The following is a 19,147-nucleotide window of genomic DNA, read 5'->3' as shown; positions in this document are numbered from 1 at the left end:
GGGGGTTCACCTCAGGCCCCCCCCGCCCCGCTCTGAGGGACGCCTTGAGGTGGGGGGCCAGGCGGGATCCCCCTCGGCGGGTCCTCACAGGGACTATGGCGGGAACCAGATTCCCTCAGGCGACTCCTCACAGGGGCTGGCCGGGACGGGGACGGCCGGATCCGCTCGGGCAGCTGCTCCCGGGGACGGTGAGGGGGAACCGGATCCCCTCAGGCGGCTCCTCCCGGGGACGGCGGCGGGTAGCCGGGGGGGAGCGGATCCCCTCAGGCGGCTCCTCCCGGGGACGGCGGCGGGTAGCCGGGGGGAGCGGATCCCCTCAGGCGGCTCCTCCCGGGGACGGCGGCGGGTAGCCGGGGGGGAGCGGATCCCCTCAGGCGGCTCCTCCCGGGGACGGCGGCGGGTAGCCGGGGGGAGCGGATCCCCTCAGGAGGCTCCTCACCGGGCTCGCCCCCTCCCCTGCCCCTCCCCCGGCAGGTGGCCCCCGCGCGGCCGCTGAGGCCGGTGGGTGACGTCAGCGGCGGGGGCGGGCGCGCGGTGCCGGTGCGCCGAGCCGAGCCGGGCCATGGCGGAGCGGTGCGGAGCGGAACGGCCCCGGTAAGTGAGGCGCTCCGCTGCCCCCCTTGCCCGCGCCGCGCCCGGGCGCTGCTCCCGCTTCCCCCGCGCCGAGCCGGTGCTGCGGGCTGAGCCCGCCGGGGGCCGGTGGTGAGGGGATTTGCGGGGGGAAGCGATGCGGTGCGGTGCGGAGTGAGGCGGTCGGAGGTCGGCGGTTACTGCGGGGCTCGGTGAGTGGGTTCCCTGCCGGGGCGGCCGCTCCTGCCCCGTGCGGGACCGGACCTCGGGGCCGGCAAGCGGGGAGTCCGCCGGGACCCGCCTGGGGAGCCGTCCCGGGAACCGCCCGGCGGTGTCGGTATCGCCTCGCCCTTCCCCGGGGCTCAGCCCAGCCCGGCACGGCCCCGCTGCCGCCGCCGCCGCCGCCGCGCCTGCCGGAGACCCCCCTCCTTGGAACGGTGGGCTTAAAATCCGTAAGACGCCTGCAGCGCCGGTTTGCTGCCCCAGAGGACGAGCGAACACATATACATTTGCTTCTCTCCGGTTTTATACGTGCGTTATGTGTATGTACGTGCTTTATGTGCATATACATACAGACTTGTGGGTTTGCACCGCTAAACCGGCGTACAACCGAGCTGGTGTCAGCGTGCCTGGCGGGTCCCCGGCCCCCTTCCCCACGTCCGGAGAGGGAAACCTGCTTCTCTCCCTCTTTCCCCCTCCAAGGCAGGCTGCGTTTGCTCTCGGTCTTATTTATTTACTCCTCGCCTGAACTAGACCCTCGGGTCTGAGAGCGTGTGCTGGAGATGGCAGGTGGCGATGGTCCAGGCTTTAATGGCATCAGACGTGCTCAGTGTGTGGTGAATGCGTGTTTGGCTGCCGTGCCGGCAGGCATGGCGCCTCGGGAAGATTAATCCCGGGCTGGTGTAGTGTGGGTACCAGAAAGGGGGGGGGGGGGAAACCTTACCCTGATGTCCCAGCGGCTCTGACAGGCTGTCCCCACACAGCGCTTTGCCCAGCCGCGTTCTCCAGCCCCGAGGCGTGGGGCGGGTTAGGGGAGAGGGGTCCCCCCCGGGGTCCGGTGTGCATCCAGAGTTCAGCATTTTCTGGGTGTTGGAGGTGTTCGGGTACCTCTACTACCTGTCTCTTGTCTGTACGCTTGGGGGATGTCGCGGCCGGAGAAGGTGATGTGCAATGTCAAGGGTTTCTCTTGATGAAGCAGCTGGCTTGGTTTTGGACACGCAACGCTTGGCTGCTGCTGAGGGAGTTTCGGTCCCTGCATTCAGCTCTCTGTTCCTTGCTCCTCACTGTTAATTAGGCACATCTAATCCTACCTGGAGCTGAGAACTTCCCAGGAAACGCAGAGTGCTTTTCCCCTTCCCGGTCTGCAGCAGGAGCACAGCCTCCTGCAGAACGAGGCCTGGGGATGGTGACATCCTTTTCACCACCTTGGACATGATCAAGGGATGCAGCTGAGACTCAGATTTGCAGTGCATGTTCCTCCTTTTGGATGGACAGATGTCCGTCAGCTTGAAGGTGACAAGGAAGCCCCGTGGAGGTGTGTGCGCGAAGGATTGCAGGGAAAGGGAGGCCAGGACCGTAGCAAGGATATCGCAGGAGCCGGGGCTGGAGTTGCACGTAATGTTTTGAGGATAAGTCTCACACCCAGCAGGTGAGCATCAGTGTTCCCTCTCCCTGCAAAAGAGGAAAGGGTAAAGGGACGTGATAACCCACGTACCATCGATTTTCCTGTGCTTGGGAGACCACCACTGTGAGCCTCTGCCTGGGTTCAGGGCCAAAGCAGAGAAAAGTCAGGCTCACCGCAGTCCTTTCCCTCCCCAAGCTGAGCCCAGCCTCTTAGTGAGGATCGATAAAGTCTGAAATCCCAATCAAATAACCCATGTTCAGAAAGAAGGATGCTGAACTGCAAGCGTCTCAGCCAACCTCAAGCTCTCCAGGTTGAGTCCTTCACGCAGATGGTCTCTGTTCATCTCTTCTTTATACCTGGAAGAGAGACATGAAGACCTGCCTCCAGGTGCTGGAGTAGCTTCTCATCCTGCTTCTGCCTCCTGGGTGCTGGGCAACTCAGCAAGGCAAAATCGCCAAAATTGGCATTACGAGCCAAAATTACGTCTTGATTTTCCAGGCGGCATGAGGCAGCTCACTTGCAGTTGAAGCTGTTTTGGTGGATGCCATTCGTTTGCCCTCACTTGGGCATCTAAAAGTGTCTGGTCTGAGCTGTCCCCCGCCACAAACGGAGGGGACAGGCACCTCCCGAACGGGATTTGTTTCGCCCTGCGGTAAACCTCAGACGCAGGGCAGGCAAATGCCTTTCAGGGTGCTGGTTCTGACTTGGATATCTGAGTTTGAGAGGTCTAAATTTAAGTGGGATGAATCTCGCCCAACGCTTGCAAACCTTGGTTTTTAGTCCTTTCGCCCTGATCTTTCCTTTTTTAGCATGACCTTGCTGTTCTCCTACCACTCAGGCCTTTTTTGAGGCATAAATAATGCTTCTGAAACTTTCCACGTCCCCAGGTGGGAGGCGTTGCAGAAATGCAACTGCAGGGAAGCGTTTGCAGCTCATCCTCCTGCAGACACAGAAGGCTGGGTTAAAAACCAGCCTGTTAATTTTGTTTTAATGGCTCTGAGCAATGGTGAGCCTCCCCCTCCCCCAACCTTCCTCCCATACCTTGTGCCAACATTTAATTGCTCTCACTCTGGGGAGATGCTATCTCATTTCAAGGTTGAACTTATCTAGCTTTGACTTGCAGAGGGGGGACGTTGTTGTGCCCTTGTCGTCACTTCTAGCTCCTTGCCCGCAGTGATCCAGTCACCTCTTCACCTGCTTCTCAAGAGTCTGAAGGTGCTATAACCCCACGCTGAGCGGCTCCTGCTCCATCGTGTACAGTTTTTGTGGCCGCCCTTGGGACTTCGCTGGTGTGACCACATCGTCCGGGTACCAGTTTGGATGCAGCCGTGACCTTGGCAATGCCGTGTGTTGGTGTGAGCTTGCTTTCCGACTTCTAATGGACGTGTTTCCCATTGCACCTTCAAGGACCACCTCCTTTTGTTCTGCCTTTGCTCTGGCTGCATATGCAGAAGAGATGCCCCACGCTCATCCCAAATCCTTTTCTGGCTCGGGCAGAGATCCCTTTTGTGGCCTCGTGTATTACTTTGCCACACGAAAACATGGTCTGTTGGATTGTGACCCCCACCGAGGTGATTTGGGTCTCCATGCAACTGTGTCATCAACCAACCATCCATTAGTTACTGGGGTTTTTTGTGTTACAGGTTTATATTTAATATAATCCCCCAGAAGGAATCACAGATGAGACTGAGCAGCGACAAAAATCCCTGAGGACCGTGCTTGGGTGCTGGCTTCCCTCCCTGGTCTCGCCCCGTCAACAGCCACGCTTGAGGCTGTGCTGGCACACACCTAATGTCTGTGGGGTTCGTTTCACCTGGTGTGAAATTTATCCTCAAAATATTATGTGCTTTGGAGAAATTTGGGCAAACGATGTGCTGAGGCATGCCTCTGTCATGCAGCCCTGTTGGCTGTCAAAGAAAAAATAAGTCTTTTAAATAGACCTCATTCCAGGAAACTCAGCTGGCTGATTAGAATTGTATTTTTAGTCTCCAGTTCGTGTATTTACCTGAAATTTCTGTCCCGCTGTTCTAGTCGGAGCTGACCCCAGGTTGCCTGCTGCTCCTGCCTTTCACCTTTCGTCCTTTCTTAAAATACTGCAACTACACAAAGTTTCCCTGTGTTTCACAGGTTGATTTTAAAATGCTTTATTTTAGCAGATGTTTGGCAATACTGAAATCTCTGACGTTAAGGGGGTTTAAGGCAGGTTATACAGGAGGTTGTTGGGAAAGACCCTGCTTTTGCACAGTGGGGTGCACATGGTTAATCTGTAGACCGAGTTTCTCTTGTCCTCTTTGGTAACTGTTTTATCCCATCCCCAGCATCCCGTCGGCAGCACAGTGCTCGCTTCCAATTTTACTGATGGTACCTAACAGTGAACCTAGCAGCCGTCTTAATTCTGTTCCTAGCATGCCTAAAAAGTGCCTTACTTTACAATTAATTTCTTTTTCAGTGCCGTTTCTTTTTCCTCTTCCTTTTCTGTGCCTTTTAGAAAGATCATGTTTCCATGCATTTTCCACATCTCGTTTTTGCCAGAATGGTTTTTGCCTGATTTAACTCTTGCTGCTTTTCTGGATTTGTAACTTTTGGGGTCTTTGGTAGATGCTTTAGGCGAGTCCCGTACTCTCAGTGATGCTAACGATTGCTTTCGGCTTTGTAAAGTTTGCCCTTTTAAATTTAGACACTGCTGCCATTATTTTGGGCTCACAGTTTCTGTGACTAGCACAGAAATGGAAAGAAGCTACAATGGAAGAGGACTTGCATTAGACATGGCAGTTCATTTTGGCTTCATCCTTGTCGCGTAGCTCTGCTGCTGCTCCGTGGGCACTTAGCTCTGAAACGTGGGCTACTCCACGTGCCACCAGCGGCTTTTCATCCGAAGGACTTATCGGTGTGTTCCTTGGGTTTGGTATTGATTATTCATTAGTTGTTTGCATTGTGGTATTTTATCTCTGGGTGTATGTATGCGATGAATAGTGGCAAGATGTTGTCCTCCTTGTACTGGTGCAGCTGAACGCATAGAAGAGAGTGAAATTTGGTGCTTATGGCCTGCGAATGCCTGGCAAATGGTCTTCGAGTGTCTTTGACGCCACTGCGGAAGAAAATTGCATACTTCATACTACTTGAATTATTTGGGGGCGTTTAAGCGCCAGATCTCTTCTTTTTTGCCCTGATGTCTTCATACTCTTCTCCTAACTGACGGCTGCGCCTTTCAAACCCCACCAGCTGCGCTTCCCAGGCAGGTGCGATGCCGACCGGTGCAGCCCAAGCCTGGCACCGGGGAAGCCATTGTGTGCTTCCCGTGATCTGTGCTAGGGCAAGGTTTAACAGTGATCCACTTCAGGGGCTTTCCAGGCAGAATTGCACACGAGGATTTACAGGGGCTGATTTCAGCCCTGCTGAAAAGGTGCCAGGATGACCTTGCGGGCGCTCCCTGCCCTTTGGGCTGGGTCAGGAGCGGGACAAGCTCCCAAATCTCCCTACCGACAACGTCCCCTGGCTTGGAGGCTGCAGGGGGAATTAGCGCTGCTTGTTCCTGCAGCACTCTGCATCTGAGCTAAGCCTGTCTTTAAAAAGCAGCCGGCGTGGTTGTGCTTGGAACAAGCAGCTCAGTTTCTATATTATACACAACAGTCATCTCTGTAGGAAGCTGGCCAGCCCACGCCGCTGCAGCAGCCCAGTGCTACATGGCTCTTAACGTGCTTATCCTCGGGGCGTTCCTGGGAGGAAGGCAAGGAGCGGGGGAACTCAAGGAAAAAAGCTTTCCGGAGCGCTGATGTGAACATCCCCGGTGGTGTGAGAAGCGGTGCCCGGGTACACGCGTGTCCGTCGGGTCGCTGGCAGGGATGCTCACGTGTTTTTTCTGGATGCACAGCTGCTCTGCGGCAGGGAGAGCGGTCCCCTCCTGGGACCTGGTATGGATCCGCCGCATGCAGGTGGGAAACCTGCATTGCACATGCTCTTGTGCCCTTCGTCTTGCATCTGCTCTTGCACCCTTAGTGCCTTCCTCGCCGGCCGTGACCTGCCGTGGATGAAAAGTTACCTTCCGCTGCCCGAGCTGTTGCCTTACTCCCAGGCTAAGCGATGGGAGACTTTCCGAATCCATATGATTTCTCAGGGGAGCGGCTTGGCTGTGTCTCAGCTTCATGTTAGGATCCCTCTGGATTCAGGGAAGAGCAAACAACCCCCCGGGGCCGATACCGGTCCGTGTCCATCTGTCCCAGCTGCTCAGATTGTTTGCACAAGTCAGTTCTTGGCTACACCTGATTTTACAACACTATTAATTACATGGTAACTGATACACCTGCAATAATTAGCTATGTAAACTGAGATAAAAAGCCTCATCAAATTTCATGTTTCAGAGTACAGGCTGCTTCCCTCTGGAGGCTTCCTAAGCCCTCCTCCCAAAATCCCTTCCTAAAGAAAACTGCAGATCATGTCCGGACCCTGAGAGAGGTTTATTCCTACATTAAGTGAAGTGGGACAGGTCTGCTGGAGGCAAGGAACCAGTGGCCGCGTGTGCCTCCAAGCAGGTCCCAGCTGTCGCTCCCAGCAATTAATCTCCGCTTTGGGAGGTTTTCCACTGTGCCTGATGCAAAACACAAGCCAGGGCGCAGCCTGCATCGTGGTTGACGGCAGGGTGTAGAGGTGACGCGTTCCTTTTTTATTCCCAAGGGACCCAAACGTGCTGCTGTCCCGCAGCCTGCTCCGCACGCCGGGCACGCTCCTGCTCAGTGCCTGCATCCTGGGGACCCGGCATTAAATCCTCCCGGGCTGTTCCCGAAGGACCTGGGGGAATGCCCCGTCCTCGGCACCCCGGCAAACCAGGCTGGCAGCGCCACGTCTGCCGTCACAGCACCGGTTGTACCCGGCCCCTCGCCGGGGTTGTGTGCTCCATTAACTCCCCCTGCCTCGTCCTGTGAAATACGGAAAGTTTTGAACTATTAGAAAGTGCCTTTGGGGAAAGGTAAATTAAACCCTGGCCTGCTGGGAGGAGGCAGGGCTGGAAATGTGAAAATAGGTCCTGGCTTAAAATGACTTCAAGGACAGAGGGTAGATGCTGGGCTTCTCGGGATCTGATTCAGCTGGGACCGGTTCCAATTAAAATGAGATCAAGGAGAATGGGAAGAGGAGGAAAAAAAAAAAAAACCCAAACCAAGTTGTTTCTTTGCATTTCTGTCAGCACTGCAGGTTGAAACATTGGGACTGGTTTGCATCTCTTCTACAAGCAATGGATCTGACCCGGAGAGTGTTTCGGATAATTTATTTTAAGAATTACAGTTCTTTTGCTCTCTGGGAATTCTGCTTTCTCCCTGTTTTTTTTTTTTAATTCGAGGTTATATCAATTTAAGAAAGCCTTTCCTCAGAGCTTGAAATGAGCAGGCCAGCCTTAGTTTCCTTCCACATATCTCCCAGGCTGAGTGTGGTCAGAAATGCCATAAATCAGAAATAATTATGTTCTTTTAGTAAGGCAGCAAGCACGGAGCAGACTGCTGCTGCTTCTGTGATGAAGGATGAAGGTAGGCAAGGCTTGTCGCCTTGCTAAGGAAAGCTGGGAGCGGGAAATGGGTGGCCAGGGAGCTGGCGGGGAAGCGGGTTTATGGGGGAGCCAAAAAGGGAAGCTTCATGAAGCAGAAAAAATGCTTGCAAGGTGGAAGGGGGCAGCTCTCGTTGCTCCCAGAGTTGCTGCTAGGTTGAAGGGGATGCTGCAGGACCGGGGCCAGATGTGCATACAGCTGTGCTCGCAACGGCAGCCGGCACGTCTTCCTCGCTCCTGCACGCCCGTGCCACCGTTTGCTAAACTTCAGCGAGATAAGTTTTAATGCAAAGTTGAAATTTCATATGCACATTTCTCTTTCTTTCCCCCCCTGTGTTTGCTTTACACCTGAGGTCAGTTTTGGGCTCTTTGGTAACAGGGGCAAACAAGGAAATGTGAAATTTGATGAGACTCTTTAGGAAAATAAAGCTCCAGTGGCTGTGAAGGGATCGCGATGCGCACGGTGTCATTGCTGAGTCATCTCCTTTCTCGCTTGAATAAGGGGCAGGGAAATCTCAAAGGGCATCTTGATGGGCTTTACGTTTGCCAAACGATATCAATGGTTGATATTACTGACTTTTCAACTTGTTTCGCATTCCAGCTTCACCTGAGTCCTGTCTACTCTTGTTATTAGATGGAGGCTCATTCTGCTTATTTAAAAAGCAAACAAAAATTCTGAGAGTAACGAGGTGGCCGCACCCCCTCCCAAAATACCTGCTTGATTTTAGGCACGACAGACGTCCGTGCCATCTGCGTGCCTCTTCAGCACTGGGTTTTGCCCGGGCTTAGCGATTGCATCGCTGCATCCCCTGATGTTAAGGCAGGTGAGCAGGCAGAACAGCTCAGCACAAGTGACCTCGGTTTTCTGGTAAATACCAACAGATTAACAAAGTGTAAATGCCGCAGAGAGCGCTTTGCTGAACTGGGTGAGGGTGGAGGAGACACAAGCAAGATTGTTAGCGGCACTAATCGGGCTGGTAGAAAGGAGTTTGATCGCAGCACTTGAAGGGCCTCATTATCTTGTGCGTTTGGAGAGCGCGGAGGCAATTCTGCATTTGGGAAAGGCTTTTACAGCCTTTGTCTCCTTACGTCATTAGAAAGGCCACAATCTCGTCTGTTAGAAAGATGGGTCTAGGGATGAAAAAAAAAAAATATATATCTCTGGGCTGGAAAGCTAATTGCTGTCTGCTCTTCAAACGCAGCAAAATGGGCAGAGTGCATTTTGGAAGAAGGGAAGAAATTTGAAGGAAATTCTGATTATAATACTTGCAAGATCTTTTCAGTATGCGAAAATGTTGTGTGTTTCAGCAAATCTCAGGAGCAGTTGCAGGATTAATGCAGTAGCGGAACAACTAGGGAAAAACTGTGATGGCAAAGTTTGGAAAACTTCTCCTTTTTCCCTACGGAGAAGCGTGGGCTAGTACTGTTGCTCATCTCACCTGTTTCATTTCACCAGTGCCGTGACACTGAGGAGGGCAGACAGTCCTGGAGACCCTGGGAAGGGTATGGGGATGCTGCTTTTAACGCAGGACATCCCTCCTTGGGGATGCGGGATGCCCGTCCCCCGTGGAGTCGCCAAATCTCCCACTGATTTGGGCTCACATCCTGGAATCTAAGCTCATTTCCTACGCTGGCCTCTTTTATCTGAATAAATCTCATGTGCCTGCTACTACTCAGGCAGATGGTTCAGATGATCCGCGTGTAGCAGGCAGTGATAGCCAGGCAGCAGGCAGGCAGTGCTCCACTTGTGCTCCTATGAGGTCTCGTTTGGGCTTTGCTGCATATGTCACCTCCTGTTTGCATCTTTTTTTTTCAACAAAAGCGTGGTGGTGGAACATTTCTCCTCCTTAGTAGTGGTCAGCTTGGACACGAAGTGCTGGGCAATGTCTGAGAAGTGCGAGCCCCACGTGGGATGGAGCAGATCTTCCCAGGGCTCTGGAGGACCATGGTGCGTGGTTGCACCCTCTCAATTTTCTCATCCTGGTTAGGACTGCTTCTGGCATGAACAATATCGACTTTGTAACTGTCTTAATTGCATCTAGGCAGCAGCCTGGGTGGTGTGTCCCAAAACAGATTGGGTGTCTGCAACGGGAGCCTGTGGCGGAGCAAACCCAGCAGCGCTGAGCCTGGTCCTTGTTGCAGAGGAGCTGGGTATGAGAGCTGGAGGACTGGCGGGATCTGTTTTCCCGCCTCACCATGACCCCATTAAAATTTAAGAGTAAAAGTGGGAGGAATGGAAGAGAACTTGCTATTTAAGGCTTAATTCATTTCTAACCTCAAGCATTAGCTGGAGTTTGTGCAAACCACTGGCAAGGCAATTAAAGTGACTTTTTAATGGGTTATTTTTGTCGCTTCACCAGGGTGGGAGCTGAAGATCCCAGGCTGTGAGCTGCCTGGGGTAGGGGCCATCCTTTTGCTGTGCCGCTCTGATGTTTAATTCCTAACTGGGTTTTATTCACAAGCCCTGGCTGAGTCACAACGAGGGAGAAGGCGCAGAGATGTGGCTGGATAGAACATGGGGAGCAAAATGTCTGGGCTTCAGTCCCCAAGGCTCCAGCTTGGATCCATCCTGGAAAAGAAGAGTAAAGGACTTTGGACAGTGCAGTGTCCAGTTTATTTTGAAGTTGCTGGGTATTTTGCAGGAGTAAGCGCCGTGGACAAAAAGCAATGAAAAAAACAGATTCTCTGAGGGTTCCTCTTAAATCCTGAGGATAGTTAGAAGAAAATGAGTGAGTAGGTGAGCGCTGGGTTTCCTGAGCAAGAGTACAAAGGCTATAAAACAGACCCGTCCCTCCAAGTGCTGGGCAAATGCCTGTCTGTCTGCACCTCAGTGAACTACTACCCCCACTCTCTGCGTGGAACATAGCTGCTGCATTCCGCGTGGTGAAGGATGCCGTGATAATGATGAAGTCTAATTTCAGACTCATTTGGGGGGACACCTTCCCAGGCATGTGCCCTGTCTGCAGCCGGGGAGAGGACTTGGGGCTTGTCACCTCCATAGGGCTGAGGGGTGGGAGAGTGCAGGTGCCCCGAGGGCATCGGGCACAAACCCCAGCGCTTTCATCCTGGATCATGCTGGCCTCACGTTTTCCTCTCTTAGCAGAGTGCGTCCTGTGTTGCTCGTTCCCTCCAACGTTTGAGGCCATTTCACAACACAGCATTGGAGGAATGGAGGCTTGGGTCCGACTGAATTAATTTCTTGTGCAACCCGGCCAAGAGAAACCAGGGATGAATCTGTTTTTCCCTGCAACATTAATTCATTCAGCTACTGCCTGCATTAACGCACCTCTGTTGCCTTGCAATTTCTCTCCACATAGGTTATTTAGAGGAATGCTTTCTAAAAATATCTGCCTGGTTTGATGTCTTTCCGGTATTATTCTGCGTAGCACTAAAAACCTGCCTAGAAAGGCTGTCCAGTTCATTGACGTTCCCTTAAAATGCAGCTAATCCATGTAATCTCATTATAGTAGTAGGTGATTATACTGAGAGCAAGCTTTAGCAGTGGTCCAGCAAAGCCTTTTATTCCCCATCTATTATCTGGGTGGCTAAAAGTCTCTGGGAGTGTGTTTTGGTTTTGCTCAGGCTGTTTTAGGACTAGGACTTACAACATTTTTGTTTTAAATCTCTAGAAAATCTCCCGCGTTATTTTTGATGATGCCAGCACATTTCTTTCACTGCCACTGGCCTTCAGCTTTGCCGTCTGCTGGCATCCCATGACTACACACCACGGTCTCCCAAAATGATGAGACTGGGAAGCATTAAAACAGCAGAGACCTTTTTCCCAGAGTAGAAGAGGGGAAGCTTTGCCGTGTGAAATTATTAGTGTGGGATTCCTGGTCTCCAGCATCTGTTTGCAGGTGTGGGACCTTGTCACCCTGCTCTTTAGGGAGTCAGACCAAGGAAAGGGCTGAAGTTTGGGATGCTGAGTCCTCATCGTTGGGAAGGACCCGCCTTGCTCCCCCAGGCAGATTGGATGAATGGGGCGGGCGGGCTGGATGGCGTGGGTCAGGCTTGGGGGGGCTGCCCTTTCGATTGCGCTGGGAGATAACGCGGGGCAGAGGTGTGCACCACGGAAACCTGACCATGAGCGAGGGCTTGTGTCTGTAGGAGCGGTGAAGCAGTTTGGGCTTGAAACGCGGCTCAAACCTGACCTTGAAGAGGAGCATCTTCCAGGAGACGTTGCTGCCTAAACCCCCGTACACTTGGATCAAGGACTCACTCTTCAACAGTGGCCAAATATCACAAAGCTTATGGTGAAATACCACGTCTAGTCAGTCTCCTGGACATATGATTAATTCTCCTTGAGATTTGAACAGCCTGTGCTGTTTATGATGGGTTACAGGTCATGTTCTCTGCGTACTCGATCTGGCCGTGCTCAGCAGCCGTGCTCCCAGGTCCGGCAGCCCCGCTGCCTTGGGGGAACATCGGTTCGGCGAAGGCTGCCATCGCCCTCCCAGAGGGTTGTTAGTAGATGGATGTGTATGATCGCTCGCTCCTCTCGAGGACGATGGAGGCAAGAGCATGTGACTGGAGGTACAGCCCCCCCAAGTCGCCAGTGGTGCCACCTGGGAGGAGAGAGGGGTATTGGGGGGGCGTTTCTGGCTGGGGCACTGGGCACGTCTCCACACCATGCAGTTTTACCCCCTTTCCTCTCTCAGTCGCTGGGGGAGCATCTCTCCTGCGGGCGTGTTGGAGCTGCAGCAGCGTGGGACCATCGCTGCGGGACTGCAGTGGGAGGAGTGGGGGTGGAAACCTTTTACAAAGTGGTTTCTGCAGACAAATGCAGGGTTTTTTTCCTCTCCCTAAAACCTGTCTTCGTTGTTTTCCCAAGCTGAGCATGCAGATCTGCAAGCGGTCCAGCCCCGTCCCCCAAAATAAACTGGGTGAGATTTGTCAGTGAGCAGAGGGATTAAGAGGGAGGTTACAGACCGGCTTTGAGAGACACAAGTGCAAACACTTTTGCGAGATCCCAGCATAGTGTTTTGAGAGGACATCAGGCTCTCTGCTCGCAGAGGTACTTCTTGGGGCCCGTGGAGGGTAGGGGCGAGTTGAAGGAGTCGCTCTGCCATCTCTGGCTGTCGATGCCTGTTGCACATACCTCCTTTGGGGCAAATTCCTGATGCAGGCTCCTCAGTCACAGTAAAAAACCTCTAGGGCTGTTTCTATTTTTTTTTTTAATTATTTTTTTTAATAACCGTCCTGCTTTTGCTTATCTTGGTCCAGCCCCTCCAGTGATAAGACAGGCAAAGTCCTGACCCGCGGCGTCCTGGGGAGCGAAGGCCCAGCTCTCCGACGAAGTGCTGGCAGAGAGCGGATCTTCTCGTCTCTTTTCTAGAAGAAAAGGCTGTAGGTGCCAAACCAAAACGGCAAAGTGATTTGCCCCGATGAGGTATCGTGTTTCCACTCTGATTTATGGCTAGGGGAGAGGCTTCTGAATCATCTATTTTAGGAATTGCTTTATTTAGGTAACGGAAATAATTCTGCTGGTTTTAAATCAATGTGTTGTCAGCCATTAAAAGCCCATGCAGCATGAAAACCACGGCTGGCAGGACTAAGGCTGAAGAGGGAGCAGGATGGAGGCTACAGGTACAGCAAAATATGCCGGTTACGATGTAAGTCTGACTGTCATGGACAGTTTGACACAGGCGGATGCCTTCATAGAGATGGAGCTGGGCTTTTCCAGCATAATACCACGTCAAACAAGTGTATTTAGGCTGGTGGGAGAGGGTGCGTTGGCTGCTGGGCGCACGTACTGAACCATGTTTGTTCAAGGCACTGTCTGGTTACTGTCTGGCTGCAGACCGCCGAGCCCAGAGCGGTTTCACATGCTGGGTCCCACTGGGAAACAAGACCTCTCCCCACGTCTCGCCTGTGTTCAGCCGCTCACAGCCCCCTGCCATGGCTGATTGACCAAAACTGGCTATCTGGCTGGGGGCAGCCGGGTGGCTTTCCCGCACTGCTTAAAATCTCTGCGAGTGTCAGCAAGTTCTTCATTGTTTTCTGTTCTTTCCGTGAACTAATGAGCGTTGTCTGATTTTTCTTTTTTTTTTTTTTTTTTTTTTCTCCTGAGTGTAATTTGGCCTGGCCACAAGTGCCCTAGCCGTTAAGAAGGAAAATTCCTATTTTCCTACGAGGGGTTTGGGCAGCAGAGGTGGCTTTGCAGTGCTGGGTGATGCTGTTCCGCTTGCTTACGGTACGGTGGTATGCATGGGAAAATTGTGTGTGTGTTACTACCGTTCAAGCCAGGACCCTGGGGTCATTTTTATGCTGCTTCCCTTTGGTTTTTCCTTCTCCATCTGGCTTTTCCTGCAGGCTTATGGAGATTTCACCTTCCTTCTGGGGCAGTGCTACTTGGTGCCTTCTGGCCTTTTGCTGGTGGCAGCTCTGCTCATCTCCTCCTCAATGGGTTTCCGTTTGGATCGTGGTATTAAAGGCATCTGATAAATACTGTTTTTGGAGAAATAGGTATATGATCCACTCCTGAGCAGGTTGCATGGCTGTTGTTTGGTACAGCCGGGTTGTCAGGGCATGATAGATCCCAAAGGAAAAAAAACTCTTCATGAAGAACAGGTTACTTCAGATCACCCAGGGTGCATGATGTGCCGTGCATCAGCAGCTCTAGCGAAGCTGGGAGGAGAAATCCCATGTTCAGAAACCCGGAGTGAGCTCATCGATTTGACTGTAGTAATCTCTGACTCTTTGCTATAAGCAGCTCTGGCGTGAGAGGGTCTGATTCTGCCCGGGGGGAGGACTCTGCCAGTGATAATTAGCAAGAGCTTTACTCAGAGGAGCTCACAACAGCAGTCCCTCTGAATTTGCAGCTTGCTTTTAGACTGGTCCAAGTGCTTGCCAGTGTCTGTGCACAGGCTTGTGGTGCTTTCAGGGGTACCGGGATGGGGTGTCTCTGGTGGAGACCCCAGCAGCGAGGTAGCTGAGGACACACAGCAAGAGAGCATCGCTTGTTCTTCAGCATCCTTCGAAGGCTGAGCTGTTCCTGTCACCGGCCGTATTCATCAGGAGGTTTGGGGAACAGCTCGTTCCTCTGAGATCAGACCGGTTTTGTTGGGGTGGGTTCTTGTCCCCCGTTTTCCTGTTTCCTTGGGATCCCGTCTGCCAGATCTGGTCTCCTGATGTGCTTGCTTCTCCCGGGGTGCCCAGTGTGGGGCTGGTGCAGAGCGCAGCCCATAGGCATCAGGGCGCGTGGGGGGTCTCAGGATGGGCAGGGCATGGGGCCCCCTAACTCTGTGATAGAAACCTCGTACTCCTGGGAGGTGCAGGAGGTTGCAAAGCAGGGAACCAGATCCTGTAGTTTATAGCTTGAGCTGCAGGAGGGAAGGGAAGAGGCTGTTTGCCAAGACAAGAGCAGAAGCGTTGCCTTTACTTGCGTTCAGCCCTGAAGAATGACCCTCCCCGGGGCTCTCGGCAGGATGTTCCTGCAGAACTGAGCACCAGGAGCCCGTGTTTATTGATGGGAAGGACTAATTAAGTTTCAGCCTTGAAGCAGTCGCTGGCCTGGGAGCTAAGAGCTGCGGGAGACTTGCCCGTATTTCCCTCTGCTTCAGTAACTCCGTTACTGTGACTAAAGCTTGGAGAGATTTCTTAAAGACATGCAGGTCCATCACGGGAGCGGCGGGCACCAAACTCGCCGGTCTCAGACCGCTGCGCCCTCCGCCGCAGGGTCTCTGCTGCTCGGCTCCTCCTGGTCGGAGGTGGCCTTCACCGTGCACGGCGGGGATGCTGCCGCTGCGGCGCAGGGAGCGGTGAGGCAGAGATAAAGGACGTTTGAAAGGCTTTTGCTGAAGGGAGGAGGGATGCTGGGGCGAAGAGAGGGAACGAAAAAATGAGTCTCATCGTGCTCCTGCCAGATCTACCCGATACAGGAATCAATAAGCTAAGCCCGTGCAAGGAACAGAGCCCCTGCTAGACCCCTCCTGCTTTGCAGTACAGTGTTTAATCTTGGGCCCAGTCAAAAAGGCTGTTGAGATGTAGTGGTTTGCAGGATCCGGCCCTTTACAAGGTGTTCAAGTGAGAGATTGCTGTTTTCCTCTTTAATTAGCACCTGTGGTGCTCTGTTAATAACAGACATCTTGTTACTACACTTGAGCTTTAATGAATTCATCCAGCTAGAGAGATTGCTGCCACTTGGAGCGGATTTGGTGAAAAGGAAAAGCTCATCACAACCTCATGGTCAGGTCTTGCGCTGGGAAACGCTGGGAGACAGCAGCGGAGGGCCCGTGCGAGGGCACCCAGAGCCCCCCCGAGCCTTCGGAGGAGTGAAGGGAGCAGAAAGATCAGCGCAAATCGCAGCAGCAATGTGAGGGCAAATGCTTTCCTTGCACAGAGTGGTATGGGATAGAGAGAGAAAGAACGGAAGAATAAAAGAAAATGTCTTAATTCCCTTGTCCTTGCCTTGTATGGCACAAGGGGTCCGGGTTATAAAATCTCAGGGGGGATATGCTGTGCAAACAGTGAAACAGATATGCTACCCTCAGTGAAAAAGCAAGTGAGAGGTAAATTGAAACTGTAAAATATGTTCAATGTTCATAAAGAGGGAACATGTCTCTACATTTCCTGCATTATTCTTGTATGCACAATGATTCTTGGGAATTTGATTGTATAATTCTCTGTGTAAGCAACTGCATCCCTTCCTCGGTCGCCTCTCCGTGCCCAGGAGGCTGGAGGGCAGGCTGGTGGGAGCATGGGCTCTGCAGGGCATCGCGGGAGCTCCTGACCCTTCCCTCTGGCCGAGCTGCAGGTTTGAACGATGACTTTGACCTCACGCATATTTATTAAACTGACAGGATTTATGGCCTGAAGACCAGGGGAATTTTCCAACAGAGAAAACTTTTGCTATATGCTTTCTGGAAGTACCCCAAAGCTTTCCTAGCTTTAAAACTAGGATAGATAGGAGGTGGGAAAGGGGATGGGAATAAAGTTAGCACTCAAATCCCTTAAAACTATTGTCCCTTTGTGTTTTACCGTCTTCCAGCACCCCAGCAAAATCCTCTGTCAAGCACACGAGCAAAAGATTGGGGTGAGTCTACCGGTATAAACAAGTCAGATGTATTTTCCCCATATGCAGTCTTGGTGTAACGGCAAGTTTTATTACTCTCTGCTCCTGACCCTCTGTTGTGCTTCACGACCTGTTTGTTGGCTGTATTCTGCTGCAGTTTGCCCTGAAGCTCCCACTGAATTCGGCTTTTCAAGTGGGTGGCAGATCCTGGCCTCATCAGCTGAAAAACCCCTGGGACTCTGGGTCATAGTTTCATGAAAATAGACCGTGTTTTCTGTCATCTGCAGCCAAATAGCATCGCTGCTGGTTTTATGACCGCTGTTGGTCTCAGCAGCAATTTTCATTAGGCCACTGGAATAATACTTTTTCATTACAATAGACTTGGAGAACCAAGAAGAGAGGAAAAACCGGGATTGCTGCTGATGAGGCTGGCATCCCAAAACTCCCGCTTGGTTAGCTGCAGTACTGCCCCAGGATCCAGCCCTTCACTGGAAATGCACATTTAAATAGTCAGATGGTTGTTCCCCCGCTGCAGTTGCCAGGCATCGGCTGCTCGGATAACTCGGGAGCAGCACCCAGACTGCGTGCAACGCTTTACTTCGTTTCTTTAGTGCTTCTAATGAAATAACTGGTCAGAAGTGATGTCTGATTTGGATCACGGAGAGCACGGGAAAAATAACTCTTGTAGCCTTTCAGGGAAGGCTGGTCAGCCTGATCCTTTGGGTTTGCTGTTGTCTTGGTTGGAGGAGGCAGAGATAAGAAGGACAAACAGAGATGGCGGTCAGCCCCAGGGGAGCATGTTGCCTGCTGGTCCCTCGGCCACGGTGCATCTCCCCGTATTCACCAGCAGCTTTTTCCTGCATGGTTCGGTGAGAGGGACCCAGCCACGAGAGCGAGGACAGGAGCGTGGCTTGCCAGCCTCTGGGGCCATCCTTTTAGGGGCGATTCTGCCTCGGCCCCTCTAATTGCAGAAGATGCTGCAGGGTCATCACTCAGCTGGGAACTGAGATGTAGCCCGGAGCACCGCGAAGGCCATCGCTTTGCTCATGAGATGAAATAGGGCTCTTTCTTCCCTTTTAGTCTTAGGCATCGCATTTTCCCTTTCAGTGCTACTAGAACTGTACTAATTATTAATAATTAAGCTGACGAGGTGAAACTTGGTTTCCTTCCATTGCATCTAGAGTAAGCCAAGAAGCTCAGCGTGGGAGATAGGGCTGGACGGGACACGGTGCTACCTGGTCTCTGCAAACCCTGTGGAGTTTGGCTCATAGTGCCAAAAAGCTGAGAAATGTGGTGGGGCTGAGAGATGCGGTACGGAGATGGATCTCAAACCCAGCGTGGCACCTTGTTGAAGCATACTGACCCAAGCGCTATTTCACAGAGTTCCCTTTGCCAGTAGGAAATTTTTGCTATTTTTCTTGGGTTTTTTTTCCTCCTCAGACATCCAGGAGACCCGTGCAGAGACTGAGGTCTTCAGTGCAGGCTTAGGAAACTCGGGTTAGGCACCGCAAGTGGAAAAGCTCCAGTTTTGCTGCAGCCAGATGTACCTCTTGCAGCCCCCTGGTTGCTCATCAGCTCCCAGCCTGCCCTTAAACCTTCCCGTGGTCCTCAACCCCCCCGCCGCCTCCTTGGGGTTTAAGCAACGTGTGCTCTCTTTCCGTGGCCATGCAGCTGGGTTGCAACGCAGGGGCAACCTTCCTGCACAGGGTGCTCTTTCCTGCTGTCCTTGCAAAGCCTCGGGATTTATTTACCTTCCTTTTCCCCTTCACTCCTTGTTTCTCATCCTTTTTTTTCCCCTCCTGTGACTATGGACCAAGGCACCTCTCTGGCTTGCCCCGCTTCCTAATAGCAAGAGTGGCTTTCTCTGTTCAGTCCTTGCGTGCAAAAGCCAGCATTAGGTAATTGCTGAATTGAAGAGAGGCTGTAATTATTTTTGCTTCTCACTACAGGAGCAAGCAGTGTTTGCCAAACTGCTTGGTAACTGCTGACAGATGCTCTTCGGAGGGTATCCCTGCCCTGCCTACATCCCTCTCTGCCGTCATATGGTCCGTACGTCTTTATTTTAACCGTTAACTGGATCCCTCTTCAAATAGCTGCTCCGTGCTGGCTTGAAGCATCTCTTCCACCTTTAATAATTGATGGTTGCAAACCAAAACGAAGCTCAGCGTTTGAGGTTTTCCCTATCGTTACTCTGGGTAACTTCTGCCGGAGAGCAGGAGGGTACTGCCGGCGATGCCTGATGCTTGGGGAATGCAGAGTGAAGGACCAGGCTGTGAACCCACTGCCGGGTTAATGGAGCAGCTCTGGTGATTAAGGGCTATAACAGAGGCATTAATCTGGCATGGAGAACACAGCGGGAGCAGATCCACAGAAATTTTATTTTTTTTCTTTCCCTCTGCTGCAGTGG

At 52.5% G+C, this 19,147-nt stretch overlaps 1 protein-coding gene across 3 annotated transcripts in view; it reads left to right on the top strand.

Annotated features, from left to right (window-relative positions):
• Positions 1-530: 530 nt before the first annotated feature.
• Positions 531-19,147, top strand: part of LOC143172048 (mitogen-activated protein kinase 4-like) — a 44,578-nt gene continuing 25,961 nt past the window's right edge. For 2 of the 3 annotated variants that reach the window (XM_076361266.1, XM_076361268.1), the window contains exon 1: positions 531-594. The gene's annotated coding sequence lies outside the window, so the exon portion shown is untranslated. The remainder of the gene's footprint in view (positions 595-19,147) is intronic. The other variant, XM_076361267.1, reaches the window with a different exon arrangement.

The sequence above is a fragment of the Aptenodytes patagonicus genome, chromosome W, assembly GCF_965638725.1.
Source record: "Aptenodytes patagonicus chromosome W, bAptPat1.pri.cur, whole genome shotgun sequence".
NCBI lineage: Eukaryota > Metazoa > Chordata > Aves > Sphenisciformes > Spheniscidae > Aptenodytes > Aptenodytes patagonicus.
Note: the sequence above shows the minus strand (reverse complement) of the source record. Positions and strands in the feature narration are given on the sequence as shown.